General features: G+C 47.9%; 1 long non-coding RNA gene across 3 annotated transcripts in view; it reads left to right on the top strand.

The window, feature by feature from the left end:
• The first annotated feature begins 500 nt into the window (after positions 1-500).
• The window catches only part of LOC142053890 (uncharacterized), a 69,107-nt gene continuing 63,607 nt past the window's right edge, over positions 501-6,000 (top strand). For all 3 annotated transcript variants that reach the window (XR_012659358.1, XR_012659360.1, XR_012659359.1), the window contains exons 1-2: positions 501-601; positions 2,514-2,572. This is a non-coding gene — a long non-coding RNA (uncharacterized LOC142053890). The remainder of the gene's footprint in view (positions 602-2,513; positions 2,573-6,000) is intronic.

Genomic DNA, 6,000 nt, shown 5'->3' with positions numbered 1-6,000 from the left:
CGGCGCTATTAAGCGATCGGTACCGGCCCACGGAGGGGGGGTGGGGGTGGGGGGGAGGGGACAGGGCCCCACCCGAGGGCGGCACCTCCGAAGGTGCGGGCCGGCAGGCTCGCCCGCAAGTCTGGCGGCGGCTGCACGGGGTGGCCCCCCGCGGGTGGGCGTGCCGGTAGCTCCCCGCCCCGAGCCGGCAGCACCGGGCACGCGGGGGGGGGGGGGGGGGTGCGGCTCGGGAACGGCTCCGTTCTAGAACGCCGGTCCGTGAGCCTTCCCCGCCTTCCCCCCCCCCCCCCCCCGCCGCCACCACCACCACCGCGGCGTTCTAGAACCCGGTGTGGCGTGGCGTGGCGTGGCGCGGCGTGGCGCGGCGCTCCCCCCCGCGGCCGCCGCCCGGCGGGGCCCGCCCGGCTCCGCAGTGTAGGGGCTGCCCCGTCACCTGATCGCCGCCGCGCGCGCGCGCGGGGGCGGGGGTGCCCGGTATATACGGCCCCGCCGCCCCCGCCCCTGCCTGCCTCCTGCAGCAGGGGAGGCTGCGAGCCGCCGCCACGCCACGCCGCGCCGCGCCGGGCCACGGCAGGTGGGCGAACCGGGGTGCTGCCACGGGGTGAGTGCGTGGGCGGTGGGCGCGGGGCTCCGGTCCCCTCCCAGTGGGGGGCGGGGGAGCGCCGCAGCCGCCGCCGTGGGAAGGTGCCGGTGGGCGGGGGGCTCGCCCGGGCTGTACCTGTTGCGGGGCTCGGGGGGCTGGGGGCGTGGGCGGATGGGGTGCGGAGTTTGGGGCGGGTGGGTGGCCTAGGTAGCCGCCCGCGCCTTCGGGGCGCGGGCGCGTCGCGCCCATGGGCAAGAGCCCCACCGACCTCCGGGGGTCCGGCCGCCGGGAGCGGAGCGGCTTCGCCCAGCCCGCCCGGGGGCTGCGGGGGGCGGCGGGGGCAGCCTGCGCCCGGTGGCACCGGCATTACGGCAGCCGCGGGCGCAGCCCCCGCCCTCGGCTCTCTCCGGAAAGTTTCTAGAACTCCTTCAAATGAGAAGTTGCATTGAAAAAAAATAAAATCCCGAGCACCTGGGGACCGGCCCGGTAAGGGTGCTCGCGTGGAGGCTGATCCTGGCGATCTGCCCTTCCCGCACGATTGCGCCCAGGCTGGCGTGTGCGGTGTCACGGGAAACACGCGTGGTCCTCCTTCAGTCCGCCGGCAGCGGTGCTGGGCACGGCGTGGTCGGGTCTGCGCGGTGCCGGGCAGCAAAGGCTCGCCTTCCTGCGAAGGGCTGCAGAGAAAATGGGTTTGCAGTGCCTCAGTTGTTGGGGCACGTGGGTTTGGGGCTTTTATTTTGGTTAAAATCCTCCCAAACTTCTGCGACCATCACATTTTAGCTGCTATTTTCCTCAGGAGGATCAAGCAAAAGCACAATTTTCTCTTTTTAAAATTTTGTTGGGGAAAGCTGGTGTATGAGAGAACTAATTCCGATTATTGGTGTGTTGGGGATAAGCAGCCGCTCTCCAGAAGCACGCCTTTGCCGGGCAGATTTTGGGATGCAGGTGCCGTGCGCCATGCTTGTGTGCGCAGGAAGGTTCCAGAACGGCGGCGCCGCCCTTTCCCCCAGCAAGGCAGGCGCTGCCTGCTCTGCGGCGTGCCCCACAGCACCCACCTCTCGCTAGGGACCACGCAAGGGGAATGAGCAATCAGGCTTCCACACTGATGCAGCACATCTTGCTGTAACCTGGGGCGGGGGATGACAACGTAAAGGTTCTGTGCTGGGTGTATGCGATGAGGAGGAGATGTCGGCTTCCCTCGTGCAGTCGTCGTTTGATGACCAAGCTGTAGCTCGGTGCGGTCATTAGCAGGGAACCACCAAAAAAAAAAAACCGCCGTTGTTGTGTTGCTTCTACTGAAGTGGTTTTGAGAAATCCGGGTTGCTACAGCCTGAAAGAAGTTGAAAAACGGCAGTAGTTGAGGATGCTCCCTTTTAACAAGCCCTCTCCTCCTGCAGTAGAGCACTAGCTCTCTTTGTAGCATAGGCGTTAACATGCTCTATGCAGCAGGACAGGGTCTTTTTGCTTTCTAACAAACTAGACAAAGTACACAAAATCAGCTGAGAAGGGTTAGACCTACTGGGAGGGAGAAGAGGAAAAAGTGTTTGAGGAGACCTTGATTTCAAACATCACCTTGTGTGTCCTAGCGTTTGTCCCAGCCAAGCAGGGTTATTACCTCCTGAAGGTGTGAAATGCATGGCGTAAAGGCTTGCTTTTTTTTTTTTCCTTGCTGCTTTAGCAGGAAGAAAGTAGTTATTCATGAACATGCATTTCAGGTGTTTCTTAAACATTCTTGCATTACAGCTGTAACACCAAGAGGTTAAAATACCTAGAACGTTTGTTTCTCCTTATCCAGTCTCTCACAAACCGTATTTAAAATTAGAGCATTGTTAGCAAAATCACAGGTAGTTCTGGGGAAGCGGGGGATGCTTTATGATTGAAAGTCACAAAGTCAACAAATAACATCTTCACAAATACCTGGGTCTTGCAGGTCTTCAACGTGGTTGGCACTGCCACAGCTACCTTCCTGCATGCGGCTCAGTGCAACGTGTAAGTACGAGAGGTGTTCTATGAAATTTTTGTGTGTGGATTTTGGTAGATGAATGTTCTTTTCCTCCCTTATTTAAATAGGTGGGTTGATTGCGACAAACGGGGAGCGTAGCATATTGCAGATGTTTTTGGTTGGGAGGCATCATGGGTAATACCTGAAAGGCTTTGCTTTTCATTAAAAAAAAAAGTAACTAGGAAAGAATTTGCCTGTATTTCCAATGCTCACATCACAAGCACCTATTCCTTGTGAAAGAATGAGATGTATTTCAATTAATTGTGGCAATGTTATGGCTTTTCTTGAGCCATTGAAATGTCGGAAGGTAGGTATCCCAAGGATTTAATGAATACCGCTCAACAGTCAATGAATAGATGAAAACCGCAAAGCAAAACTAAGGTATGGTAACAAATACAGCTTATTTCATGTGAGAATAGTGGTTTCAATGTAATAAGAATATAAACTGTCTTACCGGCATGAAACATCTATGTATTAAATGCCTGTTCAGAAGGGAAGAGTTGGCCACACTTCACCACAGGTTAAGTAATCTTGGGGTTAATAGGGTTCTGTCAAATCCGTACTGGGAAATACTAATGTAAGAAGTGATGATTCTTCTCAATATGCCTGCATTTTACCTTGAAAAGAAGTCCACATTTCTGAAAACTTAGTACTGCGTAGATGCATGATGGCTGTCTGGAGATGTAAAGTAGGTTTTAACAAGATGCTGTGGAGGGGAGAAATAATGGATGCTTGTAAGATCAGTTTTAGAAATAGAAGGGGGGAATTGGGCCTTTCCATGAAAATAGTGTCCTACCTGATTATTTTCCCTTTAATACATCAGGCTAAATGATGCTCCATTTTTGACTGGGGTTAACATAATACTGTTGTTGGCTAGTCTTAGTCAGGCTTGCGTTTTAAAAGACAGGTGACGGCTACAAGTTCTCAATGAAACTGGGTGTACGTAGAGAGACCTAGGAATGTGTGCTATTACTTAAAATTGTTCTGGAAACGGGAAATATTTTCTGTACTTTAGCAGTGTCTTCAGTATTTTCTCATAGTGTGTACTTGGTATTTAATGTTAAGGTACAGCTGCCTCAAATCAGTCACATAAATAGTGATGAAGTAAATGTGACGTTCTCTCACAGGAAACTTGTAATTTACTGTTATGAATTAGGTGGTTAAATTCAGATGTTTGTTGAAAATCTAATAACTTGGATTTCACAGGTATAAAGTTTTTAACATTCTTTTCACATGCCATGCATTTGCGTAGTAGTGTCAATACATACGCATGGTGCAAGGAGAGGAAGTCACTTAATTTTAACCATTACACTTTATATATCATATGCGGATGGAGCGAGGTTGATGGGGGTGTGTGTGTGTGTAAAAATCCTTGGTCTCAAAATACTTGTAGTAAAAACAGTTGACCAATCTAGGCTTGCCTGTTTTGGGGAGGGGAGTGGGTGCTTTGGAGAAGGGTTTGAGTTTTTTCTTTTGGTAATTCTTCATTTTTAAATTGGTTTCCTAGTTTAAGAAACCAGCAAGGGAGGGGGAGATACGCAAGATGTTAATACAGGAAAAGGTCCATACTATCCTCTTCCTTCATTGTTTCATTCATGGGGTTTTTCCTCCTCGTGTATGACCTGCCAAAAGATTACTTGGGAGGGAAAGAAGAGAGTGTGTTTTTAAGGTAGATACATGTAATCAGAGGCGATGCTTAATTAGAAAATTGTAATACAGCCCTACAGCCTAATGGAGTGAGAAGATGACAATTCTCAGCCAGCTGGGTGGGGCACAATGCAGTGCTAACTGTAAGCCTTTTGTCTAATAAAAATGTCTGAAACAAAGTGATTGTCTGGCAATCAGCATCCCACTTGACCTTTTTAAAAACCGGAAAACAAAGTTAATTAATGTATCTTTCAGTCGCCACCCGGTACGTCGGGATTTTTGTGCGTTACTACAGAGCTTTGACTCTTGCTGCTTTGGTTCCTATCGCAGCAGTGGCTATTCAGACCTTGAAAGATTATTTGTAGAAAGAGTGCCTGTTGAAATTATTAAAGCCTTGGAGAGAGAAAAAAAAAAGCCCTGTAGACAGCTGCTAAACTACTTTGCCTGACTGTTTTTAAGGTTTCTTTTCTTGTCAGTGCAATGAATTGACTTTACCAGAGTTTCACAGGGTTGCTGGAAAATACAAATCTTGCCGTTCTTAAGCTGCGCTTTAAGTCTCCTGTATTACTGAATAGTTGGAATTACTAGATAATTACAGAAAACCTAGTGCATTATGTAAGTTAAATGAAGGCATTGTTTTAAAACCTTATTTTAATGAGGTAAGGCATTCTTAATTGCTCTTGCTAGAAAAATGAATTTGAGCTTTTTTAAATGCTGAAAATACTGCATGATCATTAAAGAATTTGTAGCATTTCATAAGCAGGATACTTGCAAGACGCTGGTTTTGGTTGTGGGTTTTTTTAGGGCTCTAGAATGTAAAATCAAGTCTAATAATCCCAGACGTGTAAACAGCTATTTGTTTTGTTAAATTCGAAACAGTATAAATTGTATAGCTTGTGCAAGACTCTAATAAGCCTGAACCTATTGAAAACTGTGGTGTACAAGGGTCTGATTGTTCTGATGCAGATCATCAGTGTGAGGGGAATTTTTTATGTGGTTGTGAGACCTTGGAAATAATAAAACTAATATTTGTGCTGGTTTGTTAGTCCATTAAATGCTTAATTACTTCCTTTGAACACAATTGAGGAGGTTCATTTACAAATTAATACTTGTTTTTAATGCTAGGTGACAGTATCACTACTGAAATGCAGAATTCTCTGTGGTTTACGCTTTCTGTAGAGACAAACAATTTAATTTGCATGTATCGAAAAGAAAATGGTGGCTTCTCATCTCTCAGTGAAGACTGAATAGAAAACTGATGTGGTGATGTCTTAACACTGGGGCACTGTTTTGCCAAGAATAATGTATATGCCGATGTATCATCGTAAAATTAGACAAACTTTAAAATGAGCACTGAACATCTTGAGGTGCAGTTATGCTGCTGTGCTTAATATCTGAATGTTATAATGTGTGTCTGCATTAATAGAACACACTCAGGCTTATGTGTTGTATTATAGATAAAACAGGGAATAGGCTAAAGAGGGGGAATGTAAGTGCTATCCAGGAACTGATTTTTCGTAAGCTTTCTGTAGGATATTCAGTGCTAAGATGAAAAAGTAAAAATGGTAAACGGTACACATTTATCATCTGTGCAGTATTGATCTAGATGAAAAGGAAACAAGTGAAAATCAGCATTTTAAATAGAACTTAAAAATGAACCTCGAAGACTTTGAAACCTGTAATCAGTGTAAATTGGAGGGGAGGAGAAGGAAGGGATTGGGGGAACGGTTGCAGGAGTAGAGCACATGCTCTACTTCTTCAGCTCTAT

Source organism: Phalacrocorax aristotelis, chromosome 2 (assembly GCF_949628215.1).
Source record: "Phalacrocorax aristotelis chromosome 2, bGulAri2.1, whole genome shotgun sequence".
Taxonomy (NCBI): domain Eukaryota; kingdom Metazoa; phylum Chordata; class Aves; order Suliformes; family Phalacrocoracidae; genus Phalacrocorax; species Phalacrocorax aristotelis.
Note: the sequence above shows the minus strand (reverse complement) of the source record. Positions and strands in the feature narration are given on the sequence as shown.